Raw genomic sequence first — 21,362 nt, 5'->3', positions numbered from 1 at the left:
TGTTTCCATTTTTGTCCTGAAATCCCCTTTCAGCATTTCTCTGCCCTGCTATCTCTTTTAAAAACCCGCCTCGTTTTAACAAATGTTTGGTTGCCTCTTTTAAATGCTACCTCCTTATGTGACTTGTATCAAACTTGGATGACATTTCTGTGAAGATTTGGGTTATACAGGTGATTCAACTATAATGTGCGTTTTGTCAGCACAAATTGGCTGCAGCACATTTGGCGAATTGTGGACATTGATTGGATATTGCAAACTTTCTATTGAATGGGTGTAGTGATTTTTCTATTAACAATCTTTTACAGCATGATTTTCTATTAGCGATTTTCTACAGTGGTTTGCCATAGCGTGAAGTTGTAGAGGAACACAACTGTTGTGTAATAGCAGAACAACCTGTATTGCAATGTTTAAGACACTATAAATGCCAGTTGCTATTTTAGTGCTTCTCACTACTTTTCATTCTGATGAATTTGCTCCTCTTTCTATCTGGATTTGATTTTCCTCACTGAAAAGCAGATACAAATTGAACTGCAGCCAGAGCTTGCACATATGAGTAGTGTTAGAGCAGAAGAACTTCAGAAACTAAAAGGTTGATGCACCTTCCTGGTAAGCCTGCTTCTTACCAGTCATTGACTTGGAGCAATTTGTAGATATTTTTGAAGCAACCTGTTATTACACCTCTTTGGAGCCGGTAGGACTTGAACCCAGGACCCCTGGCTCAGATATAAGGATACTACCACTGTACCAAACATTTTATTCATGTTTTACGATTTGCCCTGCTAGATGTATTTTATCTTGTAGTGATGAGTGAATTTATAGGTACTTCTTGTATTTCATCCAACTTTCTAAAGGACTGAAGGTGATAAGAGTTGAAGAGCAATTTTGTTATTTAGATTGAAAGAAAAAATCGAATCTGTTTTTCTAATAGAAGGCAGTCTTGGAGCGAAGGAGATGTTTCACTTTTGTTAGTAAAATGGATGGGGTCAGCATAAGTAAGAATTTCTGTCCAGTTCATTAGTTTGAGTTAGGAATTAGAATGGAATAATAACGGTTCGATCTTGAAATTTGTCCCCCACTAAAAATATAGCAATTGTAATGTGCAGAAATTTGAATTAATCTTGATAAAATTGGAATACCGAAGGTCATTAAGTTCTTTGTTAAACTCCTTGTAGTATGCAGTGATGCCAGTCAGGCATTGATGAAGACTACCTACAGTATTTTAATAATTTCTCGACAAAACAAACACTTAAAATATTCGTTGTATTGTCTGCTCTCATGCTTAGATTGGGAAGGCAAGACACAATTAAGCAGGGCGAGCAGGGGTTTTACAGAGTGTTTTAACACATTTCTTGTTAGCCCTTCATGAGAGAACCATGGATGTCAGATGAACAATATATGTCTTATGAAATGTCATCGTGATCAGTGTGCTTCAAATTAGCCAGTTCTTTCCCGCGTCTTAACTAGCATTGATCCTTTCTTTAGCTTAAGTACACATGGTGTCCCCCAGAGCCCTTAAGAAATATCACTTTCTAGACTTTTCAGTATTTTACTTTTACATGTAATTAATTCCACATTTGCTTCTCCTCTATTCATAGCCTACTTCAGTCCTTTCCAGCAGATTTATAACTCTATAATCATCCCTATATAGTTCCTTGGCTTTGAACAATTCCTAGAATTCAGAGCAGAAAAAAAGCTACACAACAATTGCTTGAGCTGGTTCAGTGATGACAGCAGTAATGACTGCCATCCATCTTTAGAACTGAAGCTTAAGCAAGAACTGTAAATAAAAGCACTGTCTCAAAGTTTCCCCTTCAATTATAGAAGCAAGGACAGCAAAACAATATTTTTGTGTTTCTTTTTAAATCTGTTCTGGATGCTTGTAAGTCATTGTTATGCAAAATGTTTAAAGTAGCAGAACCCAGTTGAATTCTAGGTTTTCTTTTAATGTTGCTAGATGAATTCCTTTCTTGAACTGCAAAAAAAATGTTCAGCTCATCTGAGAATGTTGACTCAAGTGCTTTGAGACCATAGTAACCAAACAAAATAACTAACTTTGAAGAAATGAATTCATAGAATCCCTGCAGTGTAGAAATAGGCCTTTCAACCCAACAAATCCACACCGATCCTCCGAAGAGTAACCCACCCACACCCATTCCCCCTGACTAATTTACCTAGCCAACACATCTCCGGACACGATGGGCGAATTAATATAGCCAATTCATCTAACCTGTACATCCTTGGATTGTGGGAGGAGACCAGAGCACCCGAAGGAAATCCATGCATACATGATGAGAATGTGCAAAATCCACACAGGCAGTTGCCCAAGGCTGGAATTGAACCCAGGTCCTTGGCACTGTGAGGCAGCAATGCTAACCACTGAGCCACCGTTGAAATTGTCACTATTGAGTCAGCAAATGAGTCAGCAAATAAAAGGCTTTCTGATCTTGAACACGTTCAGATATTTCTAGAATGAGTAAGAATTGGTAATCTGTTGGCCCACCCTTCAGTGATAAGGGGTTTCCAACAGCAGGTAACCTTTCCAATGTGCTTGAAGGGCAAGATGTTAGTCATTTGATCACACAAATGTGAAAACTGAACGGTCAAAGGGCTGATTTGCAGCTTGCTCTTTCCAAGGGAGTTGGGGGTAATAGGTGAGTTAGCTGCATTGCCGGTGGATGTTCACTCAGTAAAATACCGTTTTCCATGTGGATTTTTGTCCCATAATCCAGGTTACATCAAAAGAGAACATTTGTGCTTTCACAACCTTGGAGTTTTCAATAAACGTTTTACAACCATTGTAGCCTTACCAGATTGGCTGTCATATTAGCTTAGATTATGTTCTTAGCTCCACCGAATCTCTCCAGAGAATCTTTTGATTCAAAGTCAAGAGTACCACCAAATGAGTCATTGCTGATATTTGCTGGTCTCACCTGATAGTAACCTGCAGAGTACCTGGGGTAGATTTTCATTGCAAGGGTGAGAGTCTGATACTCTGATGAATTTGAAGTCCTCGCCCAACCCTCAAATTGCATCACACGTGTGACACAATCTTTAAATGACCTTATTGGCCTGGAGACAGGTTGATACTGAGGGAAGTGGGAGCTATCCATCTGCTGTCAACAGCATAGAGAAGCGGCAGCCATGTTGGGCGTAGTTGCTACCCTGTCAATCTGAGCAGGCAGCTTTTCGGAAGGCCGGGAGGACTGAATGAAGTTGACAACAGACATGCATGACAAGACAACAGCCACCATTTGTGCCAATTTTATTTGCCCCCACAGATTCCTCTCTCAAGTATCACCAGACAAGTTCATTTGGGCTCTGTGGCAAACTCAACAGATATATACAAGACCGCTCCATCTTAGGAAAAGTGTTGACGAATTCTTTATCATTTTGGACAAGACCTTTCATCCAGATGCCTTTTAAATGTTGTAATTGTAGCAGCCTCCACCACTTCCTCTGGCAGCTGGCCGCATACACGCGTCACTCTTTGCGTGAAAATATTGCCCCTCGGGTCCCTTTTAAATCCTTTCCCTCTCACCTCAAACCTGTGTCCTCTAATTTTGGTCTCCCCTATCTTGGGAAAAATTCACGCTATCTATGCCTCACATGATTTTATAAGCCTCTGTAAAGTCACCCCTCAGTTTCTGATGCTCCAAGGAAAACAGCCCCAGCCTATTCAACCTATTCCTATAGCTCAAACCCTCCAACCCTGGCAACATCCTTTTTTGAACCCTTTCAAGTGGTGACTGGTTGTTTTTTTCCCATTTTGAATGAGAATTGGCTGAGGGGCCTGTCTTTGCTGAAGCTGTGGTTACTGACTTTGTCATTGCAGCTGAGGGATGCTCAAAGGCTGGAAGGCCTCTGGCTTCCTGTTCAATAAAGAATCTGTGTATCTGAGTCGTTGTTGCTGATTAGTGGCCATTAGTAGCCCAGGAAGCATCTGGGACCCAAAACAATGGCTGCTTCCATTTCCTACCCATGGATTGAAAATTTAGGCTTACATTCTGTAGAGAGCAAATACAAAGGATATGCACGGTCAGTATTCTGACATGATTTGTTTCAACCATGCCATTTAAGACTTTATTTCAAATCACAAGCTCATTTTAAAAAAAAATCATTCATGAGATATGGGTATCACTGACTTGACCAGCATTTATTGCCCACCCTAGTTGCCCTCGAGCAGGAGGTGCTGGTAAGTGACCACCTTGAACTGCTGCAGTACTTGGGCTGCAGGTACATCACAGTGCTGTTAGGGAGGAAATTCCAGGATTCTGACCCAATAACAGTGAAAGGAATATTTCAAAGTCAGGATGGTGAGTGGCTTGAAGGCGAACCCTTCAGGTGGTTGTGCTCCCATGTATCTGCTGTTGTCGTCCTTCCAAATGCTAAAGGTGACAAGTTTGGAAGGAGCTATCGGGAGACGTCTTCATGAGTTGCTGTCTTGGATCTTGTAGATGATACACACTGCTACCGGTAGATGGGGTATCAGTTGTGTTGGCTGCTTTGACCTGGATGCTGTGAAGTTCCTTGCATGTCGTTGGAGCTGCATTCATTCAGACAAATGGACAGTATTCCATTACACTCCTTACTGCAATCTTGCATATATTGGATTTGTATTGGGGAACAGGAAATTAGCTATTCACCACAGAAGACAGAGGGTGGTGGTGGAGGGTTGTTTTTCAGACTGGAGGCCTGTGACCAGTGGAGTGCCACAAGGATCGGTGCTGGGCCCTCTACTTTTTGTCATTTACATAAATGATTTGGATGCGAGCATAAGAGGTACAGTTAGTAAGTTTGCAGATTACACCAAAATTGGAGGTGCAGTGGACAGCGAAGAGGGTTACCTCCGATTACAACAGGATCTTGACCAGTTGGGACAATGGGCTGAGAAGTGGCAGATGGAGTTTAATTCAGATAAATGTGAGGTGCTGCATTTTGGGAAAGCAAATCTTAGCAGGACTTATACACTTAATGGTAAGGTCCTAGGGAGTGTTGCTGAACAAAGGGACCTTGGAGTGCAGGTTCATAGCTCCTTGAAAGTGGAGTCGCAGGTAGATAGAATAGTGAAGAAGGCGTTTGGTATGCTTTCCTTTATTGGTCAGAGTATTGAGTACAGGAGTTGGGAGGTCATGTTGCGGCTGTACAGGACATTGGTTAGGCCACTGGTGGAATATTGGGTGCAATTCTGGTCTCCTTCGGATCGGAAAGTTGTGGTGAAACTTGAAAGGGTTCAGAAAAGACTTACAAGGGATGTTGCCAGGGTTGGAGGATCTGAGCTACAGGGAGAGGCTGAACAGGCAGGGGCTGTTTTTCCTGGAGCGTCGGAGGCTGAGGGGTGACCTTATTGAGGTTTACAAAATTATGAGGGGCATGGATAGGATAAATAGGCAAAGTCTTTTCCCTGGGGTCGGGGAGTCCAGAACTAGAGGGCATAGGTTTAGGATGAGAGGGGAAAGATATAAAAGAGACCCAAGGGATAACTTTTTCAGGCAGAGGGTGGTACGTGTATGGAATGAGCTGCTAGAGGATGTGGTGGAGGCTGGTACAATTGCAACATTTAAGAGGCATTTGGATGGGTATATGAACAGGAAGGGTTCCTAGGGTTTGGAGGGATATTCCGCCACAGATTCACCTGCAACTTCCATATCCGCCACAGATTCACCTGCAAACTTCCATATCCGCCACGGATTCACCTGCAAACTTCCATATCCGCCACAGATTCACCTGCACCTCCACACATATCATCTATTGCATCCTCTGCACCCGATGTGGCCTCCTCTATATTGGGGAGACAGGCCGGCTACTTGCGGAGCGTTTCAGAGAACACCTCTGGGACACCCGGACCAACCAACCCAACCACCCTGTAGCTCAACATTTCAATTCCCCCTCCCACTCCACCAAGGATATGCAGGTCTTTGGACTCCTCCATCGTCAGACCACAACAAAACGACGGTTGGAGGAAGAACGCCTCATCTTCCGGCTAGGAACCCTCCAACCACAAGGGATGAACTCGGATTTCACCAGTTTCCTCATTTCCCCTCCCCCCACCCTGTCTCAGTCAAATCCATCAAATTCAGCACCGCCTTCCTAACCTGAGATCTTCTTCCCGACCTCTCCGCCCCCACCCCAGTCTGACCTATCACCCTCACCTTGACCTCTTTCCACCTATCACATTTCCGACGCCCCTCTCCCAAGTCCCTCCTCCCTACCTTTTATCTTAGCCTGCTGGACAAACTTTCCCCATTCCTGAAGAAGGGCTTATGCCCGAAACGTCGATTCTCCTGTTCCCTGGATGCTGCCTGACCTGCTGCGCTTTTCCAGCAACACATTTCCAGCTCTGATCTCCAGCATCTGCAGACCTCACTTTCTCCACAATTCTAACTGTTTTACAGACTCTGGGCTGTAATTATTTAGCATGTATTGCATTTTTGGTTGGCATTCCAAGTCCTGTGTGGACTCTCCTTTTGTTTGCTCTTGCCAGAGCCCATTTTTAGTGTAACTGGAAAAGTGTTCAGCTCTCTCTTGTGATACCATTATCTTTTCCCTTTTACTTGCTTTCTTACCTCCGGAGGTCCCCTCTCGCAGAGGGCACGTCTGCCTCAATGCCTTGGTTTTCGTAAAACAAGAAACCACATACCCGGTACGTCTTTGGCGAGTCCAACTCAGCCAGTGGTGGTTCCAAGTCTAAAACCATCTTTACACTTGCTGTCTCTTAAACACTCTGGAGATGGCAATCCCCTTCCCTTGGGTTTTGCTCTAATACCACTCGAGAGTTCACTGAACCTTTTTCCTGCTGTATTTATTCTCTTAGAATGAGTCTGTATGTAGGATTACTTAAGCCACGACTCTTACACTGACCCTGTTCGATTCGAGCCCCGGTGCTAGGGCGATCCACAAATTCCCAGTCCTCTCATGCAAAAGGGCCAATTCAGCACAGGCACTTTCAAGGCGCTGGTGCCTGCACCTCCCAGGAATCTTAAGAATCTCACCCAGTCACGGGGTCCTGGACGAACCCACAAGTTTACTGCCGTGAAAATTAAATCAACTTGACTCAACTGTTAGCAAGAGCAAAGAAAGGAGCTTTATTTAAATTCTGCAGAATTGACCCGTACATTTAGCCAGATGCCTCAATGTAAGGGGTGCCTGAGTATTATTCAGATACTGTTTGTTATCACACTCTCAAGGGCAAAGACTGGGAAAAGTCAAGTTGTTATTCTCTCATCCCCTTGGTCTTGGACATAACAGTTCTTCAGTTTTTATTGAGTTCGACTGTCACCAGGTCGAGTTGAATGTTTACAGAATTCGCACAGAGACAAGCTGGCTGCAAACCTTAGCTAGATATTGTTTACGAAGTTCAGCACAGCATTGAATTTTGGAAAAGCATTATTTTTCAAATTTTACAGTAAATGTAACATTTCTTAATTTTCCATTACATAGATAAGATGCAGAGCTGGGCTGAGAAGTGGCAAATGGAGTTTAATGCGGAAAGGTGTGAGGTAGTTCACTTCGGAAGAAGTGACAGGATCACAGAATACTGGGCTAATGGTAAAATTCTTGGCAGTATAGATGAAGAGAGAGATCTCGGTGTCCAGGTGCATAAATCCCTGAAAGTTGCCACCCAGGTTGTTAGGAAGGCAGACAGTGTATTGGCGTTTATTGGTAGGGGGATTGAGTTTCGGAGTCACGAGGTCATGCTTCAGCTGTACAAGACACTGGTAAGGCCACAGCTGGAGTATTGCATGCAGTTCTGGTCACCGCATTATAGGAAGGATGTGGAAGCTTTGGAAAGGGTTCAGAGGAGATTTACTAGGACGTTGCCTGGTGTGGAAGGAAGGTCTTATAAGGAAAGGCTGAAGGAACTGAGGCTGTTTTCATTGGAGAAAAAAAGGTTGAGAGGTGACTTAATCGAGACGTATAAGATAATCAGAGGGTTAGATAGCGTGGACAGTGAGAGCCTGTTTCCTCGGATGGTGAAGGTAACATGAAGGGACATAACTTTAAGTTGAAGGGTGATAGATTTTGGACAGATATTTGGGGTAGTTTATTCACTCCGAGAGTAGTCGGGCCTTGGAACAGCCTGCCCGCAACAGTATTAGACTCGCTGACCTTAAGGGCATTGAACATATATATGGATAATAATGGAACGGTGTAGCTGGGCATCAGATTATTTTCACAGGTCGGCACAACATCGAGGGCCGAAGGGCCTGTACTATGCTGTAACGATCTATGTTCTGTGAATGTTACTATCCAATTACAAGTCAAAGCCTTGCTATTGTCCAGGTCTTGCTGCATTTGAACACTGACAGCTTCAGTATCTGAGGAGTCACGAATGGTGCTGAACATCGTGCAGTCGTCAGTGAATATCCCCACTTCTGACCTTGTGATGGAGGGAAGGTCATTTATGAAGCAGTTGAAGATGGTTGGGCCTAGAACGTAATCCTGAGAAACTCCTGCAGAGATGTCCTGGAGCTGAGATGATTAACCTCCCACGAACTCAAACGTCTTCCCTTGTGCTGGGCAAGATTCCAATCAGCGGAGACCTTTCCCCCAGTTCCCATTGACTCCAGTTTTGCTCTTTAATACAATACTTGGTCAAATACTGCCTTGATGGCAAGGTTAGTTACTCTCACCTGCCCTCTGGAATTCAGGTCTTTTATGGACCAATGCTGTAATTAGGTCAGGGAGTTCAGAGGCGGTGGCTGGATCCCAACAATCATCATTTTGATCAGGTTTATTTGCCAGTGCCACTGATAGCACTGTCTACAACTTTTTCCATCACTTTGCCAATTGGCTAGAGTGGCTTTGTCTTGCTTTTGTGTATAGGACATACCTGGGCAATTTTCCACATTGTTGAGAAGATGCCAATGTTGTAGCTATATTGGAACGGCTTGGCTAGGGATGCAGTGAGTCCTGGAGCACAAGTCTTCAGTACTGTTGCTGAAGTGTTGACAGGGCCCAAGATTTTTCCAGTGTCCAGTACCTTGAGCCATTTTGTGATATCACAGGGAGTGTTCCAGGCATGCCCTGGCACTTCTCTTGAACCAGGCTCAATCTGCCAGCTTGATGGTAATGGTAGAATGGGGAAATGTTTTAGATTATGATTGAAGAGAACTTTGCTGCGGATGGTATCCATGAGATGCTATGGGCCCAGTTTCCTGTTGCTCGATCTGATTAAAGCTTATCCCATTTACTTTGGGAGGAGGGTATCCTAACTGCAAAGATGGGAACTTCGTCTCCACAACAACGACTATGCGCTGGTTATGCTGTCATGGATAGATGTATCTGCAGTAGGTAGCTCGATAAAGATGTGATCAAACAGATTATTCCTCCTTGTTGCTTCCTTCACCATCTGCCACATGTGCTATCAAATATGCCTACTGTAAAAAGTCACCAGAGTCCTTCCAGACCTACCGTCTCATTAGGGAGAGATGACTGGTGGTGGTCTAACCTGAGCGTTGCCACTCCTCAGGCGAGGGGAGACGTTGAGAAGGAGAATCTTTCACGATAATCTCAACAGGCGAGGGAATTGAGCTCATACTATTGGCACCCCTCTGCATTGGGAATCAGCCGTCCAGCTAACTGATCCACAATAACAGCAGCATTCATATGGAGTTATTAATTGGGAAGAAAGCTTCATAGAAGCAGAATCAAAATGGTCTGAATGCTGATGCCATTACATTCATGTGTGGAACTGTGGAGTCTTTGAATGTTATGTCTTATCATATTTAGTGCAGAAAGAAGACAGTTGGCAGCATTAGTGAAGATTATGTGTTCTCGTCCATCATTCTTAACCATCTGCACCTTTCATCTCTGAAGAATGTGCAAGTCCACTATAGGTAGAGGTATGTGCCAAGACATCTCTAGGGATCTACTCTCTCTTCTCCATTATTAGCTCAGCACTCAGGCTGGGTTTCCCCTGCAACTCTGGCTCCATCAAAATTATTTGGCCAGAGCAGCTTCCAGGGAGTTTCCAACCTTTTAGCTTTGTGCACCTGTAATAAATGTGTCAGAAAAGAATGACCGCACAACTGCTAGAAAGGGTTACCTTTTGAAAGGTTCCATGCGTGTAACTAGATTATGGGAGAAATATCTGAGTTAGTATTAACTGATAATATTCTTTTTAATGCAGAGTTTTGACAATGTAGAAATGCTGCCTTTGCCCTCTGAGACTTTAAGGTCGTTTTTTTTTGTAACATAGCATTTTGCCTGCACGATAATGGACAGGATGTAGCAGTGTGCCATAGCAGTCCAAAAATTGGCAGCGACTTTGAGAGTGTTGAAGCACAAATATCACGTGTACTGGAGTTGGAAGTTTGGTATTGAGATACAACCACAGTACAGAATGAGATTCCAACAATGTTTTGAGGGCCATGTCCCTGCTCTAACTTGGAGCATCCTGGATTTACCTTGATCAGCAGCATCTTCTCTTCACAATGAGCACTGAAAACAAACTGTGCAACAGTGGCAAGCAGCTATGTTTCACGAAGGATCATGACCATCTTGCACCATTGGATGGAAACACAGGTGGTTACCTATAGTTCGAAGGTAACCAGCCCACAGGTTTGGGATAAAGTGTGGCAAGACCTCCATGAACTCTCTGTGGTCAGGGAGTTGTCAGCTTTATTCCACACTATACCGTAGTCATTAAGTCAACTGAGATAATTGATCCCCATGCATATGATAGGAAAGCAAACCTGTAATTCCTCCAGTAACGAGCAAAGTCGTATCATAACATGTTTTAATTTGTGTTCCTAATAAAATATTTTATGGAATAGTATAAAAATTTAAAAACCGGTTCAATGCAAAGTAACCAAATTGCACAGAGTCCTCTTTTTATTTATTTATTGACTGTTTTACCATGATGACTAAGAGTGATATTGGTCAAAAGTCACACAACACCAGGTTATAGTCCAACAGGTTTATTTGAAAACACAAGTTTTTGCAGTGCTGCCCCATCGCCAGGTGAAGTGAAGAGAGCACCCAGCACAGACTTTATAACCAGAGAGATCAAAAGATCATACAAATGTTGTGAGTGGACTATCGATAGGCCATATAATAGTTCTCGGCAGGTGATCAACAGTATCAGATAGTGCCAGTAAAGTGTCAACAACTAAACAACAAGTGACAGGATGATCTACATTCTGGTTAATTGAGGCATGGAGATCATTACAAAAAAATTAAAACTAAGGTGGTGCTGGAGACATACCAATTGACTGGAATAACATGCTAGGTATAACAGTTGCTTGCAAATCTTGGTAACAATTGGAGTTGCCAATGTAGACCCAGCAGCAATTATGGTCCAACTTGCTGGCGTTTCTGTAGAACTGGGTGCTTTCCACCATCATCTTTTCCCTGCTATTTTAAGGTGCTACATTTGTTGATTCTGAACGTGTCTGCAGTATTTACATATTTGACTACACTAAAAGGGAAGTAATGCTGAAAATATCTCCAGCTCAGAGTCTGGGTGGGGTAATTTGCTTGGTTTGTTTGAGTTTGCCCACTTGAAGCTGTCACAGTTGCCTAAGCAACATCGAATCTGCTTTCACTGACACACAAGATTTGTGTGCTATGCTACATTGGTCCTTATTAAAATGATAATGCAAATGAGCTTGGAAGGGGTTAAGGAGTTCATTGGCACACATTGCTTCCTTCCTAGCTTAGACTAAAGTTTATAGAGTAGTAAAATATGTGTACCGAAAGGAATCCTGTTTACTTGATTTATTTCTGCCAATGTTTGAAAGTATTGAAGCATTTCTGTGAAACGGCTCCACAGGTGCTAGCTCCAGTTTTCACCCAGTTGGCCATTTTGCGCAAGTTTTGAGTCTTTCTGGAAAGTTATTTGGCTGCAGAGACCATTCCAGCTGGAAGCAGCCTTATTCTGACCTGGTGGCAGTGGATAATTCTTCTGAAGAGGATAATTAAGTAATTCTAACAGGATGCCTAGGTGATCGTAAGGTTACAAGATAGCTGTAGATAAGGAAAGTCATTTGTTCTCGAGAGATCTGAATCTCAACTGTTTCTAACATCCATGTGTATTTTTTAACAAAATCCAGAACTTTGTAATACTACTGCTTCAGTTTGAGTCCTGTTCCAGAGATGTGTTTGTTTTTCCCCTTTGCAGAGAGGCCACTTTGATCTGCGTCTCACTGTTCTCCAATCCTACCTTGTGCTCAGAAGCCAGCTTCCATTTCATTATTTTCCTTCCATTCTTCTTCACCATTTTGTTTTCTCTGCTCCTCAGGATGTGTTGGATTATAGGAAAAATCTCCTACCTTTATCTGTTCTTCACATGGTAAGACCAATCTTTGGCACTGGAAGAGGCATCGTAGACCACATTTACTTCAAATATGCACATTTTGCAGCAGAAGGTAGAGGTCAGGTAAATTACTGAACCCATCACGTCAACCAACCAACCAAACTAGGGATACTGAGGTTGCATACACCACCTCTAAAGACAAAGTCACCGTAGTCCTAGCAGACCACAGGCTGTTCGTGCCTCAGGTGAGGGGAGAGGTTGGGAAGGAATGGTTTTCATGATAACCTCAGTGTACGATTTGAACCCATATTGTTGGCATCACTCTGCATTGCAAACTAGCTATCCAGCTAACTGATTCCTCCCCCCCCCCCCCCCCCCCTCCCCCAAGCATATAAAATCTCTACTACTGAGGCCAACCAACATGATACAGACCATGAATGTAAACCGAGCTTTCTTTATTTTTTTAAAGCCAGTTAATTATTCCAATCTGAGGAGGGGGAGGAAAGAAGATAGTCTACAAAGTTTATCGTAATTATTTTGTGTGTGTGTGAAAGCTGTGTCCAATTTTATTAAGAAGAAAGGCTGTTGTTTTGCTGAGCTGAGTTGCAAATTTGACCATAGGAACAGTGTAGAAATGTGGAGGCCCATGACAAACTTCATTTCCCATAATTAGGATCAGATGACCGTTTGTGCAACACTGCGTTTCACAATGTAGCATTAACTGTAGAACATCTCGATGCTTTTAATTCTCGGGGAAGTTCTGTAGCCCTTCTCTCAATTCTGAATTTGGTTTTGTTCCCTCAAACTGCTTGAGCGTCCTCCTTGTTCCCTGGTGGAGGTGCTGCTGCTTAGCTGGTTCATGGTTTAGTTGGCACTTGTTGCCTCTTCGTTGACCAATTGCCATTTGGCAAATCTTCATGCAAGGGGCCTGCTTTGAATGCTGAAAGTCTATTCTGCCCGGGGGCTGGGGAGAGGAATTCTCAGCCTTTTACTGTGTGCTTTTGTGCCACTTTGAGTTTAGGTTTGTGAGAAACAAAAGCTCACTCACTTTAATAATTTCAGTCCGAGACAAATATCTGAATAACAGCTTCTTTTTTTATTTATACACCTATAGGTGGATGCCTTGTCTAATTACCAGGTATGGTAATTACAGAATGCACACTATATCCAACAAACTCTCGAAATTTATACAGTTTGAATCCCCATATTTTTTCCTTATTCCATTGTTTGTTCCCTGCTTCGCTTACGTCACTCATTTCCTTAAGACTGATCCCACAACTTCTGTTTATCCTGTTTTGTCCGTGACAAACTCTTATCTCTGACTCCCATAAGGGTGTTTGACGTCAGTCTATTATAGATTATTGATTAGGCATATCTTTTCTTCTATCAGCATCTATTTCCATCCAGAGGCCACTTTGACCTCTTTAATTAGGGTTTGTTCCTGTGTCTCTGTACAAGCGAGGAGAACAGATGTTTTCCTGTTTGCCCATATATCCACCATTGTTCTGTATTCATGTCTCATGCTCACATATCCTTTCTTTTTGCTGAATATGTATTTTCTCATTCCTATTCTGTATCAGAATTTATACTTGCAGAAATAACATTAATTCATTTATATCCCACAATTTCCCCTTTTTCTTTTCATTACTATCTGTTATCTTCTGCATTTTTGTCTCTTTTTTTTTTTAAACATTGTTCCCAAAATTCGCAAGCATCATTTCAGAGATTTCATCCATCTTAGTCTCACTCATTTCCTTATTATTTAGTTGATAAAGTTCCTCTGTCTGATTCCCCTCAGGGGCATTCGTTTCATCAAGGCTGTTTCAATCAGCCTCTGGGTGAGCCCTCGTATACAGGGTACGATACAACAGCCAATGGCCACCAATACCCCGACTACTACTATCAGGGAAGTAAGGATAGAAACCACCACCCCCTTCCATTTTCCAAACCAGGATTCAAGCCACCCTGTGAGAGATGTGTCTACTCCTGAATTCTCAGCCAGTTCCTCTGCTAAGGTAGTCAATCCCCGTAAGGCCCGAGTAATTGAACCATCAGGCGCAGTGTTATTAGGAATAAAGGTACAACAGCTTCCTCCTAACATCACACATACACCCCCTTTCTCTGCTAAAATCATATCAAGGGCTATTCTATTTTCCCATGCCATCCTACTCGTCGCATCAAGCTGTTCTGATATTCCTTTAACCGCCTCTCTTGTATAATTTATAAATCGCTGTTGATTATAGAAAATGTAATTTATCCAATCTACATTTTTATTAATTGTTACCCACCAATTGCGATCTCGTTACGAGCCTTGAATTCAGGTACTCCCCTAGGGACTCCTACCGAATCAAGATAAATCCTGTCATCAAAAGAATTATCTAACAGTAATCTCTTACCCCTTCCCTTTTTCCCTACTATTTTTTCCTTCTCAAATGCCAGGGTAAATGGAATTGCCAATTGTACAATTGCGCATATCCCTTTCCAATCCGGAGGTAGTGTGGGTCTCAATATTTTTCCTCCACAGTACCACCACAGATCCGCTCGGGGAACCTTTAATGCCGAGTAGTTTCCTCCCTTCTCCGTTTCGGTAACATTCTTAATCTCTGTACACAATTTCAGCTCCCCCAAATCTCTCGACCGGCTTGTACCTCGCCTGTGCACACATGACGTGTGATTTCCAACTGCGGCGGAAAATGTGGGGGGAACTTTTGCATCTTTCTCCTCCAAGGCAGGGAACATCAGAGATAGGGAGGTACAATTCCTATCATTCCATGCAGTCTCATCCTGATACAGGGCTATCATACATTTCATGCCCTTCCTGTCTCGCTTCCACCCAAGCGGAAAGGGAACCACCTGGGCCACTGACCTACCGGAGGCACATGCATAGCAATTGCTTTTGTTCAGACTTTTTACAGTATACTTTACCCATTCAACCCAGGCATTTGCATCCCCGTACCCAGTCTCTATCTCGATGGTCTGTTTCAAATCCTTTACCTCTATAATTTTTACTACTGTAGGATCATTGGGAGGGGTGAAAGGTTGTATCTCATTACCCAGTAATTCTACCCATTTTTCCCTGTCCTATGCTAATTCGAAAACAACAGCCCACAAACTCCTTCCTATTTGCTTTCATTTCAATCCCAAATGTTTCATTTAATTGTACCTCATAAGTGCCACCTCCCAAAACCGCTCCGTGCCATGTGGTTTTTCTTATCGTTAAATATATGGGGTTACACTTTTTATCGGGACAATCGGTGCTGGTCGAAAGGGGGCCCGGTGTATTGTGACAAGACCATTATACCAGGTACCATCCCCAAGGCCATCCCCATAGGACTTAAGATGTATCTCTGAGTTGCGGTATTGTCTCTGATTAGCTACATTCCCACAATTTACTAAGCTACATATATCAGTGTCTATTACTTGTGGATTATCAGACTCAGGAACCATTAATAATACATATGAAAATGATATGTGACAAAATCCTAATACCAAGAGGGCTAGCATCATAACTCTAAGCATTCCCAGTATTCTGATCATTATGCTAGAACACAAAAAGGCTTAATATACAATCTTACAGAAATAATCCCGCGCTCGCGTCGCCACTGTATAGTCAATTACTCAAAGTCTCTTTAGTCTGAGTTTCAGCGGGTCTTGCGTTGATTCGGCTGTCCAGACTTCTTCCTCAACTGGAGGGTCCACTGGCCCTTTGATCCGAGTATAATGAGTCCAGCCTTTTTCCGCCGTCCTTATTGCCGTTTCGGTAGTCAAAAGAGCCTGGTACGGCCCTTCCCAGTCTGGCTGCAGCTTAGTCTCTGTCCATGATTTTATTAAGACCCAATCTCCTGGCCGGATGGGATGAACAGCAAATTCAAGGGGCGGAGTCTGTGCCAATAGACCCTGTTTTCTGAGGAAAGATAAAGAGGAGGACAAGCCCAGTATATACTTCTTTAAAAACAAATCTTTAGTTTCGGGAATTGGCAATTCTCCCTGTGTTCCCAGATAAGGTAATTCAAATAAGATTTCATAGGGGGATAGTCCCAAATCTTTCCTCCGCCAAGGGACAAGCCCAAAAGGCATCCTTTAAATCTATCACACTAAACCATTTGTGATCATGAGGGATCTTACTTAATAACATATAGGGGTTTGGCACTACTGGGTGCCTGACCTGCACTATCCGATTTAATGTTCTCAAATCTTGCACCAATCGATAAGTTCCATCAGATTTCCGTACTGGTAGAATTGGGGTATTATAAGGAGACATACATGGTTCCAACAGTCCATCTCTAATCAGTCCCTCAATTACTGGCTGCAGTCCCCGTTTACCTTCTATGGAAATAGGATATTGTCGTTCACAGACAACGTCCCCTTTCCGTTTTAAATTTATTAAAAGGGGAGGGATCTGTAGTTTTCCACGATTCCCTACTCTAGCCCATACTATAGGGTCTATCTCTCTCTCTGCATCCTCTGTCAATATTGCCAGTTGTACAACTAATTCTTTTTCCTGAATTCCAATCTCCAGTCCTAAAAGGATAATTAAATCTCTCCCCAGTAAGTTACTTCCTATATCAGGGATATACAGCAGTTCCCCTGTGATCCTATCCTTAGAACCTTCTATCATCATAGGTTCAAATACTGGAACAGTAAATCCTTCCCCTTTCACCCCCGAAACAATAATTGACCGTGTAAACATTTCTACTTTCTTTGGTTTAAAATTCAACGATGACCGTGCTGCCCCGTATCTACTAGGGAGATTACCTCCTCCCTACACGGTCCCACCTTCAAGTTTATCAAGGGTTCCTGGTGGGCCCCCGAGGGCAGGAACCCCTGACACCCCTATTCTTCATCATAATTCATAAGCGGAATTGCCTTTTCTTCCCTTTGTAGATCAGGACACTCCCGCTTAAAATGCCCTATCTTTCCACAATAATAGCATCCTGCCTGTAGCGACTTCCATCTCTGCCCCTGTCGCTCAAACCCTCTATCAAATGTTCCCCCTATTCTCTCCCTCTCCCTCTCCCTCTCTGTCCTACATGCTGCCTCCTGCCACTCCGGTTGCTCACTATTGGTTCCATTCTCCTCTTAATTACCTCATCAACCGTAGCTACCATCATTTTCGCCTTCTGTTTTTGTCTCTCATCCTCCCTCTTTACAAACACTTTCTGTGCCTCTCTCAACAATTCATCTAATGATTTTTCGCTCCATCCTTCTATCTTCTGTATCTTTCTCTGTATGTCTGGCCATGCTTTTGTCACAAAATGTACTTTCAAAAGACCCTGTGCCACTGGGTCCTCAGGGTTCATTCCAGAGTATTTCCGCATTGAGTCCCTTAATCTTTGCAAGAAAGCTGAGGGAGTCTCATCTTTCTCCTGTCTAATTTCAAAGGCTTTAATCAAATTCTGTGACTTCGGAACTGCCTCCCTTATTCCTTTTAGAATCAGGTCTTTCAATTCCCTCATTTCTTCTCTATGCTCTGGGTTTTGGTTTTCCCACTGGGGGTTTCTGAGGGGAAACTTCATCTCTCCCTGTCCAGCATCCCCATCTCCAATCGGGTGTTCCCTGTCCCATATTTTAATGGCAGTTCCTCGTACAAGTCCCCTTTCCTCCCCAGTAAATAATATATTCAAAATAGACATTAATTCAGCCCATGTATGCAGACTGGGCCCCAAAAATTGAACAATTTGTTCAGACAACCCCACCGGATCCTCAACCAGGACCTCCATTTCCTTTTTAAATGTTCTGACCTCCCCACTGGTGAGGGGGGCACTTACAAACCCAATCTCTTTGTCCCCTATGGGCACCTCCCAAAGGGGATAAGTCGTTACGTTTTTCCCCTTTTTCTTTTTTTTAAAGAAATATTGCAATATTTCTAGCTCCCCATAACTTCAAACACCAATTCATCAATTACTGCTTGACTAACCTTCAAAGCCTGTTCCTAACTTATAAATATATTTATATATATTTACGTTCATTTCTTCAGTATTTAATAGTTAAAATGCAAAATGCATACAGTTCCCAATTTTGCAATTCACTGTAATTACCCAGTTTTAGTCCTTTAATTTAGATCCAGAATTAGTTTTCTTAAATAGTCCTGACCAATCATTGCTCAATTACAATACTATAGGTCGTAAAATAATCAGAACTTGCCTTAAAAGAATTTGTCTACTCAAGTTTTTTTTAAAAAAAAACTTCTAATGCATGAACAATGGCTGAATCCAAGGTCACAGATATTAACCATAGAATTTTGCTTTTACTACAATCTAATGTTGAACTGAAACTTCAACTGTCCTCCATAAATCGCTTTTATGTAAAGATAAGAGATTAGTTAGAAACTGATAGTAAGGCAGTCATGATCTGTAAAAAGAACAGGAGTTATCATTCCTTTTTTTTTTTCATAATCACAATAGAATCCTTAACCTTAAAAGAAATCATGTTAAGTTTCCATAACAAAATCAGATTCAAAACAGTCCTGGAACTCAAGCTCCAGGGAATAAAACACAAACATTCAATCACCAACAAACAAATGTTCACTCAAACCAAATCACAAAGGGTTAAACTTCCTACCAGCTGTACAGCTCTTTTCATTCTTTCTCTTTCGCACATTGACATATAAACTCAGATATTCACAAACCCAGTCTTCGTCCGATCTGTACTTTGGCCAGAAGACAGCGGGACGAAGAATGGAGTCCTTAGTCCATACAAAGCAACAATATTTAATCATCTTTCTCCCTTGCACAAGTATTATTTTGCCAATTTCCACAACATCCTGCCCAAAGGACTTTCCGGAGGAATGTTGTAAGGGACCCCGCCTCCATTTCCATTGCCTTTTCCTTACTTTGTTTCCCCGGAGGCTTTTTCCTTACCCAAAGCACAAGCCATATTGAGTTCCTTCGTTAGTCCCTTATTAACTACTAAAACTCAATCCCGGCCACCAAGGCAATACTTAAAAGTCAATTTTCTTACCTTGGTCTGTGCACAGAGTTGCCTGGCCCCTTTTGTCACCGTATTTTCTATCGAGCTCCTATCACTGTCTGATTCAGATGTCTCTCTTATAGGATTCACATCAGTCACCCAAGGGAGCAGACCAAACCGGGACACGAGACCGCTCCTCAATGGGGAACGGGACGCGTCTTCCCAGTGTCCAAGGCCAGCCACTCCCCCCGGTGATGGAAGAAAATCCCGGACGAGCCCCCAATTGTGAGAAACAAAAGCTCACTCACTTTAATAATTTCAGTCCGAGACAAATATCTGAATAACAGCTTCTTTTTTTATTTATACACCTATAGGTGGATGCCTTGTCTAATTACCAGGTATGGTAATTACAGAATGCACACTATATCCAACAAACTCTCGAAATTTATACAGTTTGAATCCCCATATTTTTTCCTTATTCCATTGTTTGTTCCCTGCTTCGCTTACGTCACTCATTTCCTTAAGACTGATCCCACAACTTCTGTTTATCCTGTTTTGTCCGTGACAAACTCTTATCTCTGACTCCCATAAGGGTGTTTGACGTCAGTCTATTATAGATTATTGATTAGGCATATCTTTTCTTCTATCAGCATCTATTTCCATCCAGAGGCCACTTTGACCTCTTTAATTAGGGTTTGTTCCTGTGTCTCTGTACAAGCGAGGAGAACAGATGTTTTCCTGTTTGCCCATATATCCACCATTGTTCTGTATTCATGTCTCATGCTCACATATCCTTTCTTTTTGCTGAATATGTATTTTCTCATTCCTATTCTGTATCAGAATTTATACTTGCAGAAATAACATTAATTCATTTATATCCCACAGGTTCTTTCCAGAACGGTTGAGAAAAAGGCAAATTCGCAGACTGTCTTCAGACTTATACTTCCTATTAGCACAATTTGTTATATGTGGAAAGTGAATACATGTAACTCATAGATAATACCAGGCTCTGATTAATAGTTAGAATAGGTAATATATTTATCCTGATGTGTTCAAGTCCATTTGCTCCCTGTGTTTCTTCCAGAAGGTAGCGTTCTAGTGTAGTCTGCTGTAGATTATTCTAGAGCGCAGTGTGTTCAAGCGCAGTCTACAGTGTGGTATTTGTAATCTGTGATATTCAGCTCTGTGACAGCTTCAGGGATCTAACCCCTCTGCACAAAATTCACTACTGAGCTCAATTCTGTCCCTCACCAATGCTTTTCTGTTGAATCCAGAAGTGCTGAATTCTAACTTAACTACTCTAATCTGGTTTTCTTTTTTTGGGTGTGTAATTTCTTGGGACCCTGCTGAGCAAATGTGTTGAGCGGCATTTTGAGATTTGCCATCATCTATTTATGTTGTATGACTCCAAAGGGTTGAAAGGACTCAAATCAATCTTACTAGCACTTTCATGAACACAGATTAACCCAAAGTGCTTTCTGGCCACTGAGTACTATTTGAAGTTGTACATACAGGAAGCCAAGCCAGTCATCACAGAGTAAGATGCCATATGGAGCATGGAGTCATAGAGATGTATAGCATGGATGTTGACCCTTTTGTCCAACTCGTCCACAACAACCAGATATCCTAAATTAATCTAGTCCCATTTGCCAGTGTGTGGCCCATGTCCCTCTATACCCTTCATATTTATGTACCCATCCAGATGCCTTTTAAATGTTGTAATTGTACCAGCCTCCACCACTTCCTCTGGCAGCTCATTCCATACATGTACCACCCTCTGTGTGAAAAAGTTGCCCCTTAGGTCCCTTTTAAATTTTTCCCCTCTCACCCTAAACCTATGCCTCTAGTTCTGGACTCACCCATCCTGGGGAAAAGACCTTGTCTATTCACTCTATCCATGCCACTCTTGATTTTATGAACGTTTATAAGGTCATGCCTCAGCCTCTGAAACTTCAAGAAAAACAGCCTCAGTCTATTCAGCTTCTCCCTGTAACTCAGACCTACAAACCCTGGCAACAGCTTTGTAAAACCTGTCTGAACCCTTTCAAGTTTCACAACATCCTTTCTGTAACAGGGAGAGCAGAAATGCACAAAAGTAACCCAACCAATGTCCTGTACAGCCGCAACATGACTTCCCAACTCTTATACTCAATGCTCTGACCAATAAAGGAAAGCATACTAAATGCCGCCTTCACTA

The 21,362-nt window shown here is 42.5% G+C and overlaps 1 protein-coding gene and 1 long non-coding RNA gene across 8 annotated transcripts in view; one reads left to right on the top strand and one right to left on the bottom strand.

Moving 5' to 3' along the window:
• Positions 1 to 21,362, top strand: part of elf1 (E74-like ETS transcription factor 1) — a 275,549-nt gene that overhangs the window by 195,356 nt on the left and 58,831 nt on the right. The window lies entirely within an intron of this gene.
• LOC148148826 (uncharacterized) lies at positions 13,332 to 20,043 on the bottom strand. Its single transcript, XR_015758677.1, has 2 exons — positions 19,217 to 20,043; positions 13,332 to 16,160 (listed from the first exon to the last, which is right to left on the bottom strand). It is a non-coding gene; the product is annotated as an uncharacterized LOC148148826 (long non-coding RNA).

Source organism: Chiloscyllium plagiosum, unplaced genomic scaffold (genome assembly GCF_037043375.1).
Source record: "Chiloscyllium plagiosum isolate Xiang-an unplaced genomic scaffold, Cpla_swu_hap1 HiC_scaffold_11, whole genome shotgun sequence".
Taxonomy (NCBI): Eukaryota; Metazoa; Chordata; class Chondrichthyes; order Orectolobiformes; family Hemiscylliidae; genus Chiloscyllium; species Chiloscyllium plagiosum.
The sequence above is the reverse complement of the archived record's forward strand: the minus strand, read 5'-3'. Positions and strand labels throughout refer to the sequence as shown.